Below are 11703 nucleotides of genomic sequence, written 5' to 3'. Positions count from 1 at the left end.
ACATCAGCTAGCTAGCTAGTGTTGGGGTCACTAGCAAAACCACTTCAGTTTGACCCAGGTTCAAGTCCTAGAAGAGTCCCTGCACTAGCCAACTTGACTCTGGAGCGGGTCATGGGCAGCCCCAGCTTTTCCTGCAACCTTTTGTCGTGCCTTTATTAGAGAGGTTGTTCTGTACCATATGGTTTTCAGGCACAAGCGTATTACAAAAGTTCAACAATCCAGACCATTGATTATCCTTACCAGTCCCATATTTTCCCTTCATTAAAAGAGAAGTGTTTGAATAAATCATAGGTCCTCCACATTTTGTGTTTGGCTTATTTTAAATAATATTTTATGGTCTTCTTCTTGATTTTGTCCATTCTAGTGCATTATTCATGGAACTTGTTAATACATATGTGGAATTTACATAATATATGTAAGCACCAATAGATATTATATATACAAATTCATATTGTTAATTACATGTACTATAGTGGGTGCGTAGATAAAAGAGAAAAAATAACCATCTTCTTAAAAATAGTCATTGAATTTATAAGATTAAAAAAAAAAAAACTCTAAAAAATAATAAATAAAAGTAATTTTATTGATGAAGATTTGTTTACAAAGTTATTAACATTACATATATGAGCCATAAATCCTTAATTTATATTTCCTTTGAAATAACTAAAATTTAAAATAATAAATTTATTAAAAAGATAAACGATTTTTAAACCAACTCAAACTCTTTTAGATGGCTTAAAGGGTAATGTATTTTAGAACGAAAACTTTTAAAATAACAATAATCCTAGCCTATTAAAAATAATAAATTCTAATTTCAAACTCAGAAGCCATAAAATATTTTAAAATAACAACAATCCTAACTTACTAAAAATAATAAATTTGGACTTTAAACTCAAAATTAACTTCTAAAATAATCTAATTTAAGAAAACCTTCCAGGGCTAATAGTTGTTAACATTAACATATTATATGCATGAAATAGATAACCATTTACAAATTTATAATCATCATAAATTATAGTGCGCTAGACTTGTGGATCCAACTCTCTAACCTCCCATTGGATCCTTGCAAATTTATTAATGTCATAAACCATAGTGCACTGGACCCTTGGATCCAACTCTCTAATCCCCCTTGGATCCTAATTGTCAATGTGATTTTCTTTAACCTTGTCGTACATCAATATGTTACTATATAGATTACATCTCACATTAATATAAGGTCACTCCAAGATATACTCACATTGTTAATGATTTGTTACACGAATAAGATAGACAAAAGCAATGGCAAGTTGCACACAAATCTGACATAAGTTACAAACATGACGTGGAAGAACTCTACTAATATAGTTCTTTTCCATAGAAATTTCTCAATATTTATTTTTAACATTTTTTTTTTCTTATTTCTTTTTTAAACAAGCCTTATTTTCCTTCCTACCACCTCGATCCAAGTCATTTTAAATCTTTCGACTAATTTCTTTAAACCACTGATGCCAAAAACATAGAAAGCGGTACTGTTTTTCCTCTCTCTCTCTCTCTCTCTCTCTCTCTAGAATATGGGTTTTTTGAGGTGGAGTATGTCACATTTAGATAGTGTGTCCCCATGTAGATTTAAGAGGAGTCATTATTAGATCATGAAAGGTTAGTGGACCACCATCAATATTGAGTGTTTGGATGCGCATGTGTGCCAACATAGGAATGATTGTATTGGGTGGGGCACTTTCTTTTGTTGCCATTCTCTTTAGGAATCTTTCTTCTCACGGGTGTGACCTCATTAGCTATTTTTAAAACTAGTATTCTCATTTTGTTGCTTAGGCAGTCACCATCTTGATTGGTGATGTGTGAGACATGAACATTTGTTAGGTTACATGATGATATCATGCTTTTCTGTTGGATAATCATGCCCACCTTGGTTGTTTGTGGGTGTTGGTTTTGAAAATTAAGGAATATGTGGACACCATTTATAGTGGGGACACATTTACCAATTTGTAGTATGTGTACTCCATCTAAGCCGTGGAAAATGGATCGAATCATCTACACCACCTCTTTTATGCAGCTGTGCCCTATCGTGTTGTGTATGTAAATCCAATCTATCCATCAGGTCCCATACAAAAGATCAGCCCATAAAAAACTCTTGCCATATTAATAGAACACTGTAAAATTGCTGCTAAAACCTCTAAGTTCAGGTATCATCGCAAACCACTTGAATGGATGCCCAGCCGTCCTAAGCATAAGATCAAAAGCATGGATAATGGAGAGTGAAGATTGAGTGGATAAATGACATGGGTCCATTCATCATTTTGAATCATCAATCGAATAGATCCCACATTGTATTACTCATGGTTCTAACGTAGCACCTTATTTGATGATTCTAAGCATGTGATATATGACTCTCGAAACATTGACGGTTGTATAAAAAAATTTCACCAATCGTCAGGATAAGATCATCCAATGTGTGTTATTCTTGCACGTGCTCTGATTGAATGAACCATCCAAATTGATGATCGGGCCTCCCACATGTCACTCAAAAGCTTGGGGTACCTAACATTCCATGGAAGTAGGGATATTGGCAAATCCCTATTTTTATTATCATTTTACTACTAGCACTACCACTGTTGGTGTTATTATTACTATAATTATTATTAATTATTAGAATTGCAAAGTTTTATTCCATGGAAAGAAAAGGAAATAGACGGGCAAAACTCAAAGAAGTGCCATAAAGGAAGTTGAGCCACTCTCCAAAAAGTATCAAGGGGAATTTGATATTCTCTCAAATACAACTCATTGAAAAGAGTACTTCAAAAATAACAAACTTTATTTGATATCTCTATATTGTAATTTCCAAAACTTATTATTGTAGTTGTCTCGTTATAGTCAACATCATTATTTATCAGGGTAGTCAACGCAGCAACACCAACAAGTTTTTGGTCCTACGGGCCACATACTGCTCCTTGGAGGTGGGTTTGGAGCATTAGGAGGTGGGTCCCAGCATTCGCCTGTTTCTGAAATTCGTCCCCAGATGCATCTGTCGCTGCAATCAATTTCCTCATTTTCCCATCCAATGCAATATGGTAATTCAACGTCCCCAAGTGCTGCAACCCAACATTTTCCAACATTAGAAACATATGGTCTAAAAAAGCATTGAGTCAATTCAAACTTCAATCTGTTCCTGATCAGTTGATTGGACTAGATGAGATATTTGTTTTTATGGAGTTATCATGTGAAGCCTTTTTTTTTTTTTTTCCTGATTTTGTGAAATTCCAATGGCTTTTAACATAATATTCTTTGAGAAATCTAATTTTACAAAAAAAAAAAAAAAAACAGAGAGAGAGCAAATAAAAAATGCAATTGGTAATTGAGAGTGAAATAGCTAGGACCTGCATTGTGTGGACACATTTAATGTGTGTATGAACTCTTGCACCACATCATGGTGATAAAATAACTGAAAAATCAGGCCCATCTAATCATAGCTGGGCCATAACATGGAAAAGGTTGAAACCACTAAAAAGCGCATCTAATGATTGGATGAGTATAATTCTTGGGTCTTTTGATCAAAATGGTTGGGTTGGATTTCATACAAACAAAACGGGAGCTCCACAATGCATGATTCCACCTTTTAGAAAAGAAAAACAAGAGTTACAGGTGTTGTGATCTTTTCAACTTCCGATGAGAAGATGAGAAGTGGTGGTAATAATTCATTTTATAATTTCGTTGATTTCTGAATGAAATTTTTACAAACAAGTAGTTTCGAACTAACTGTACAGACAAAGGATAGGCATTTGTCAAGAAGGTGGATTGCCAGTCAACATGTTGGAAGCTAGTTGGCCTTGTGGTGATGTTTGTTAGAAATCTCATAATGTCCAAATATTTTGCAAGCTCTTTTTAAAACATGAGCCAAAAAATGAGTCAGATACAAAATTCAAGTGGGCCACATGACAAGAAATAGTAGGGAGGGAAATGCTTACTGTTGAAACTTTCCAGGGTTGACATTGATGCTTATATATCATCCAAAATCTTCACAAGGTAGTTCTCATTGGGATGAACTGAAAACTTAAAAATATTAGCCTGACACAAAACTTCCCGTGGCCCCATGAATGTATCAATGGTGGGCACCAACTTGAGTTTTGGATCCGCCTCGTTTTTTTAGCTCTATCTCAATATGAGCCGGAAAAATAGACAGTGTCCCAGGCAATCCACATCCATATGTCAAATAATGTGACCCGCTTTAGATTTATCACATTCCTCAAAACCTGATTGGTTAAGACAATTTTGACCTATGATCTATTGTCATTCTATTGTTGATTTTGGCCCATCTATTGCTTTTCTTTTCTACCGTTAATTAGACATCCAACCATCAACAAGCTAATACAAACATGCTTGCAGTGTAACAGTGAGGTCCGCTGTTAGGCGGTTGATTTGAGAAAAATACGACATGTACGGTATAGGAATTGGTGTGACTATGATGATGGATAGTATGGTCCACCAGATTAGACCATTGATCAATGGATGGGGAATTCCTCTAAAACCTCCAATCTTTAATCATTTTAGACCCTCATCTGAGATACTCCATCAGATCAACGGTCCGTATCAATGAATCACTAAAACATTTATCCACAAACAAAAGTAAAAAAAAGGAGAAAAAGGAGAATGCCCAATACCCGAAGATTGAAGCAATGCCACAACTACAAGGGCTACTAGAAGTATCTTCACCACCCAGTATGAAGCCATTGATACGATGCCTCTCTCCTATTTTACTCTGTTGGATTCAAGTAAAGGTGAAGGATTTTGCTCTCTACTTATAACCCAAATGCCTTATATCAATAAAAGCTGTAAGAATTATGGCCATAAATGCTAACCTGTTGGTAAATGAAATTGTTAACGGTCATCCATTGTTGGTAACTGAGATTGCTAACGGTCATTCATTCGTTGTAGTTAAAAAACCACTAAAACAATTAAGAGAATAAATAAGAGGGCAGTTACAATTTTCTGTGATAGTTGCAACTGGCAATGGGTCAGGCCTTGGCCGAGCAAAATCGGTAAGGCCAACCTAACCAATTAAAAACTCAGGCCTAGTTTTGCGAGCCAAGGAAATCAATGGTTCTCTTGGAAAATTAATCTAATAGCAATTAGTGACTGCCAGTCCCATTAGATCATGATTTCTCACGGTTCGATCATTGCTTGATGGTGGATAAGACAACATTCTATATAAATGGTGCTCGATTGGCAGTCTGCCAATTTGAACTCACTCCATCTACTCCCTTCAAGAGATGTAATCGAATGGGTTCAAGCATTTGTAACCCGTGCGCCCCAATGTGCATATTTCCATACAAGGAGCCCAAATGAAGCTCCAAGTGCTCAAAGATGTAATGTTGGAATTTCTATGCAAGCCCATCTAGATTGCCTGACAAATTGGCATGCCCCAGCAAAGATGACCGATCAAGGATCAGATCAGCCATACAATTTGTTAGGAGAAAAATATAACAAGTCAATAAGTTGGCTCATGGAATGAACCAATTCTATTGATATGGCCCGCACTCACCAGGCGCAAAGCCTGACCAAGGCCCACGTGTCCAGAGCCACAAAGCGAGACCTCTAATGAGGCCGACACACCTTCAAGGACACTCCTTCAAAAGCAGCTTCATATCTACCCAATTCATGGGTCGACTATTAATCATGCACAGGCCAACTAGACCTGGGCTTAACCTCAGTCCGACTTATCCCTTAGGTCGGCCATGGGTCGGCCGTCAGTCAGTCATAGGTTGATTACGGATCGACCATGCCTCAACTAATAGCTGATCGAAGGGTAGCCATCCACAGTTAACCACAGTTTGACAGAAAACAAGTCGACGAGCATAAGCCATCCAAACATATCAATACTTCGAGATTGATCGACGATCGGCTGAGCTCCATCAATCATTCCCATCTAGACACTTAGAGCCGAGCCAAGGAGTTAGCACGATATCAACATCCTCTTCCGAAATCCTTGGAAGATAACATCCGATTTCGGAAATCCAGGAGATCGAAGATCTCGGGATCGTCTGGAATAACGATCAATTCCCTTCAGGGAAAGTTCTATACTCCACGGGATTACGTTGCCTCTATAAATAGAGGACCTACCCATGGTGAAAGGTAGGCAGATACATCCACTTCTCACCCCCAAATCTTTATCATTAGACCCAGATTCCAAGCTTGACTTAGGCATCGGAGGACCCCCTAAACTAGCCAGGGTCTCCTTTGTCCTCTTCTTATGTAGGCACCAGATAATCAAGTGCAAGCAGAGGAGTGAGTCAAAAGCTGCATCAATAGATTGGCGCCATCTGTGGGAATGACATTACAAGTCATGTTCCGCACTATCAAAGCTCTATGAGTTGCCATGGCAATAGGAAAAAAGAAAGTCCAAACCCCTCCAGAGGCAGTTCCAATTGTAACATTGCTGCTGGCAGGACGCGACCCACAAACGGTGGATCGGCTAGATGACAAGACAACTGTCAAGGCTCTCCGGCTCGAAAAGCCACCTCTGGCCCGTCCAGGCATGGGCAACGAGACACCGGAGCGAGCAGGTGACGTGATTCATTGAAAAGAAAGGTCAGAGATATGCGGGTCGACATGAAATACATGAAGCAGATGTTGGAATGGATGCATCCTTCACAAATGTATAACAGCCCAATCTGGGGGAAGAACGGTCGAGCGACGTCCGACAATTCACCAATCCTCAATCGTCTAGCCCTGGGCCGCTCCCCAGCCGAACCAGCATTAAGGGCCTCCCGAGCCCGTTTCGACTCACGTCTCGGAAATGGCTCCGCTACCTGCTTCCGACCTTCGGCATGAGATAGACCGGAGGAGACACAACCGATCCCCAGTCGAGGGAACGACGGATAGTGAAGTACCCTAGAAGACCGCGTTCCTAACTCTGAAGAAAGAAATTATGGACATGAAGCAAAATCGGACGAACAATGCATCTGGGCTGAAAGAGAAGGAATCACCATTCGTGGCTGACATAATGCACACTCGGCTCCCTGATTGGTTTCGCTTGCCCCCAAATTGCGTCATACAACGGGAAAGCCGACCCTACTGAACATATAGAGTCCTTCCAGACTTATATGGAGTTACATGACGCCTTAGACGAGGTAATGAGCCTCGCCTTCTTGCTTACCTTAACCGATGCTGCCCGACTCTGGTTCAAGCAATTGAAACCGAGATCCATTAGCTCATTCGACGAGCTCAACGAGGCCTTCGTCGCGAACTTCATAAGGGGCAAGAAAAGGCTTAAAGCCTAGACCAATCTCAATAATGTGATCCAGAAGGACAAAGAGCTCCTCAAAGACTACATTCAACATTTCAACTTCGAGTCATTACAGGTCCAAAAACATTTGGATGAAACAGCCCTGAATTCCATTATGCAAGGGGTAAGAGACAAGCCGTTTCTCTCTTCCTGGATAAAAATCCTCCATCTATTTTGGCCGAGTTCATGGCCTAATCACAGAAATACTCCAATGCCGAGGAAACTAGAATCTTACGAGAAGCAGCTTAGAACAGAAACTCTTCGGCTAAGGGATCGATGAAGAAGGACGTCGAATCAGTCGACGCCGACAAAAAAATAAGGCAGATCGGCCTCGAGATGAGCGAAGGTTGAATAAATGACCCGACAGCAAGTTCACCAACTACACCCCTCTCAATAAGCCTTGAGAACAAGTCCTGATGGAGATAAAAGGTGAGCAATTCGTCAACTGGCCGAATAATCTGCGAGGCAATCTTGACCGACACAATAAAAACAAATACTGTCACTTCCACTGCGATCATGGACATAACATGAGTGACTGCTACACCCTGAAGTAGGAAATCGAAAGGCTCATTCGTGAAGGCCATCTCGGTGAGCATGTAGACCAAGGAGCTAATAGGACTGCCGCACCAGAAGAACGCCCTAGTGAAAACCGACCATTAGAAGAAATCTGAAACATCGTCGATGGTCACAAGAGCGGAGGCAACTCAAATAACACTCGAAAAACCCATGCGAGAAACTTGAGCCGGCCTGAGTCTGAGATCATGGTCTTGGCTCGACCCTCGAAAGAAAGGAAACTGGAGAAGTATAGTTTGACCTTTATTGAGGTAGCTAGATGCCCGAAGCATCCATCATCCACATGATAATGCTTTAGTCGTCACCATCACTATCGCTAATCGCAAACTCTACAGGGTCCTCGTCGATACAGGGTGACCTGCCGATGTGCTATTCACCTAGGAGTTCGCTAAAATTAACATCAAACGGTCCTCAATGCGGCCCATCCGAACTCCTCTGATTGGATTCTCGGGCGGGCAAGTCCTACCCTAGGGAATTATTCAGCTCCCACTCACTGCCGAGGACGTGCCGAACCAAGCAACAGCTATGGTCGACTTCATAATAGTCGACCAATCTTCTATCTACAACGGTATTCTCGTTCGTCCTTCGCTTTGTCTCCTCCGAGCCGTAGTTTCAACGTATCATCATTAATAAATGACTCAAGACCTCGTCTCCGGATCCTGCGTTCTCAGATACTTGATTTGAGCCTCCGAGCTCGATCCAACTCCTGGACACATTACAGAGGTTCAGTCAACTAAGAAAAAAAATAAACGCCAAGTCACCTGGCTCGAAAAAAGCCCGAGGAACAAAAGGTACGAATGGCTCCGACCCGGCCATCTCCTAGCGACCGCATGGCCAGAACCACCGATCTATCCAGTGTTTGTTGGAGGAAGGAGGGTCGGTTATCAGAGATCCTCCTTTCTTTCACCAAGAGTAGAAATAATAACAGCCCGGCTGCTAAGAAGTTGGCCTCACTTGGTACAAATGGAGGAACTCGCTAATGGTCAGTGCTAGCTGATCCATCTCAGCCCACAGTAAGGTACAACTGAACAAGTCCCTTCACCCATTCGGAACTATTTACCCCGGAGCCAAACCAAAAGAGCCCAAAAGACGCCAAGCAATCTCCTTCAGCGGTAAACGGAGGCCGCACTGCATTGGGACCTGAAAAATTGCAACCGCCCCAGAAGAGGGTTGGTCGGGTAGTTCATTCGGCCGAGGAAGGCTAAGGCCAATAGAGTTAGGGATATCATATCTAACCCAGATTTGAAGTAGGTCGTCTTTAGTCAAAACTGAGGGTACTGGCCCCCTCGACCCTTCCTCGACCGTGACTTCTTCAGCCGCGGTTTCATCAGCCTCCTCGGCTTCGTCATCCTCGTCCACAGTAGGAGCGTTGGGCTTGCTTAGAGCAGTTTCTATTACTGCCCCCGCCTAAAAGATAAGTTAGATGCCCCAACGGATGCCACCGACCTCTGTGCTGAAGACTCCATCACTCTCTGCGAATGCCGGAATGCGGCATCAGCACCGGCCACCATCTCTGCCAGCAATGTGGGTGGTTCCGAAGCAGCCTAGAAGCTGCTCGTTCCACCCTCCTCACTGTAAACTCCCTCCCAAGGGCTTACGGAGCCTGACATTTTTCAAAATTAAATGAAAGGGAGGGAGAAAAATGCTCACTGGACTTTACAACGACGGCCGAAAAATGCAAAAAGGGCAGAGAAGCGAAAGACAGAGAGCAAAAAAGGAGGCGCGAAAATGGGGACGATTTGGAGGCTAGGGAAATCCTTTTATAGCCGTACCACGTAGCACACACATTAAAGGAGAAGCTGACTCGACGCCCCCTCGGACTCCTTAGTCCAACACGTGGCGTCACGCCACACGCCGTACGGATCCATCATCAACGGCATGCCATGCGTCCACCGCTCATTTGCCCCGCCACTGAGACGACGGCCTCCCGCTCGAGAACTGAACCGATGCGTGTTCAGGACGAGGTATTCCGCTTCGGTATTCGAACTAGCCGTCATACCAGCAATAAATGCTCCATTATAAGTTCGGACAATGCGTAATTTGACCCAACATCGATCTACTCCTTAGCCTCTATAGGTCAACACAAGGAACAGAGGGGTTCACTGTTGGGGGAAAAATATAACAAGTCAATAAGTCGGCTGATAGAATGGACCAATTCTACTGACATGGCCCGAACTCACCAGGTGCCAAGCCTGACCGAGGCCCACATGTCCAGAGCCACAAGCCGAGACCTTTAATGAGGCCGACACACCTTTAAAGGTCGCTTCATACCGACCCAATTCATGGGTCGGCTATTAATCACGCACAGGCAGACCAGACCTTGGCTTAACCTCAGTCTGACCTATCCCTTAGGTCGACCATCAGTCAGCAATAGGTTGATTACGGATCGACCATACCTTAGCTAATAGCCGATCAAAGGGCAGCCATCCATAGTCAACCACAGTTTGGCGAAGAATGAGTCGACGAGCGTAAGCCATCCGAACATACTGATACTCCAAGATCGGTCGACGATTGGTTGAGCTCCGTCAATCATTCCCATCTGGACGCTCTAAGCTGAGCCAAGGAGTTAGTACGATATCAAGATCCTCTTCCGAGATCCTCGGAAAATAACATCCAATTCTGAAAATCTAGGAGATCGAAGATCTCGGGATTGTCTGGGATAACGATCAATTCCCTTCAGGGAAAGTTCTATACTCTACGGGATTATGTTGCCTCTATAAATAGAAGACCTACCCACGGTGAAAGGTATGCAGATACATCTACTTCTCACCCTCAAATCTTTATCAGTAGACCCAGATTCCAGGCTTAACTTAGGCATCGGAGGGTCCCCTGAACTAGCCAGGGTTTCCTTTGTCCTCTTCTTGTACAAACACCAGATACTCAACTGTAGGCAGAGGGGTGAGCCAAAAGCTGCATCAACACAATTTACAGTCTATAGTTCATTTAATAGTTGCACCTACAATCAAGAATTGATGATCTGGGTCCCACTTGATATACGCCTCCAGTCCGTTCTATTTTTGTATCTGCACAGAAGAGCTCCTTTGTAACAATCATCATGATGAGAAGGCCACAGGGTGGAACTTTCATTACATTCACGCCGTCCATCAGCTAGACCACATCATATGAAATAGTTGGGATGGGACATTTAGTGATAAATTTGTCTATATCCTAACTTTATGTTAGAAAATTTTCAAAACATGGCAAAATTTTAAGTTTTACAAAATTTCCTATTATTAATCACCTTTAAATTTTTTTATTTTTATTTTTTACAATCTTCGATTTTTCAAAATAAAAAACCCATAAAGAGTGGTTTAGATATTTATATGAACTATGCACACGATGTGGAAACCAAACTGTGTGTGTGTGCACATGCATTTATATAAGTAAGACACACATCACGGTGGGGTCTACATGGCTCGGCCTCATGGGAAGCTCCCATGAGGTCCCATGAGGTCGACATTTTTTTTTCCTCACACACACACTACGCGTGCGCCGTAATGAGTACTCAAACTCATGACCACTGTATTGAAACTCTTGTGAGGCTACCGTTGAGCCATGAGTAGAGACCCCCGTGAGGGAGACCTCATTGGGGGGAGAGTCATTCCTTCCAATCCCAGTTGCCTCAAGCATAACTACTATCCTTCCCGTGTCTTCCAAAATCTTTAGAACCAGGCAACAAAAACCAATGTCATGCAAGCAGCCTATTTAGTTTTGACCTGTGGTTCGGGTTGGTCCTACCATAATGTGTTTATGGAATCTACTCTGACCATCGGATGCATCGCCATATAAAAAGTCAATTCCCAGAAATGAGCCACATCCATATGATTTTGGTGGGCCACACTAAGAGAAAGAGT

Source organism: Magnolia sinica, chromosome 17 (assembly GCF_029962835.1).
Source record: "Magnolia sinica isolate HGM2019 chromosome 17, MsV1, whole genome shotgun sequence".
Classification (NCBI taxonomy): Eukaryota; Viridiplantae; Streptophyta; class Magnoliopsida; order Magnoliales; family Magnoliaceae; genus Magnolia; species Magnolia sinica.
This window is presented reverse-complemented; position numbering follows the sequence as displayed.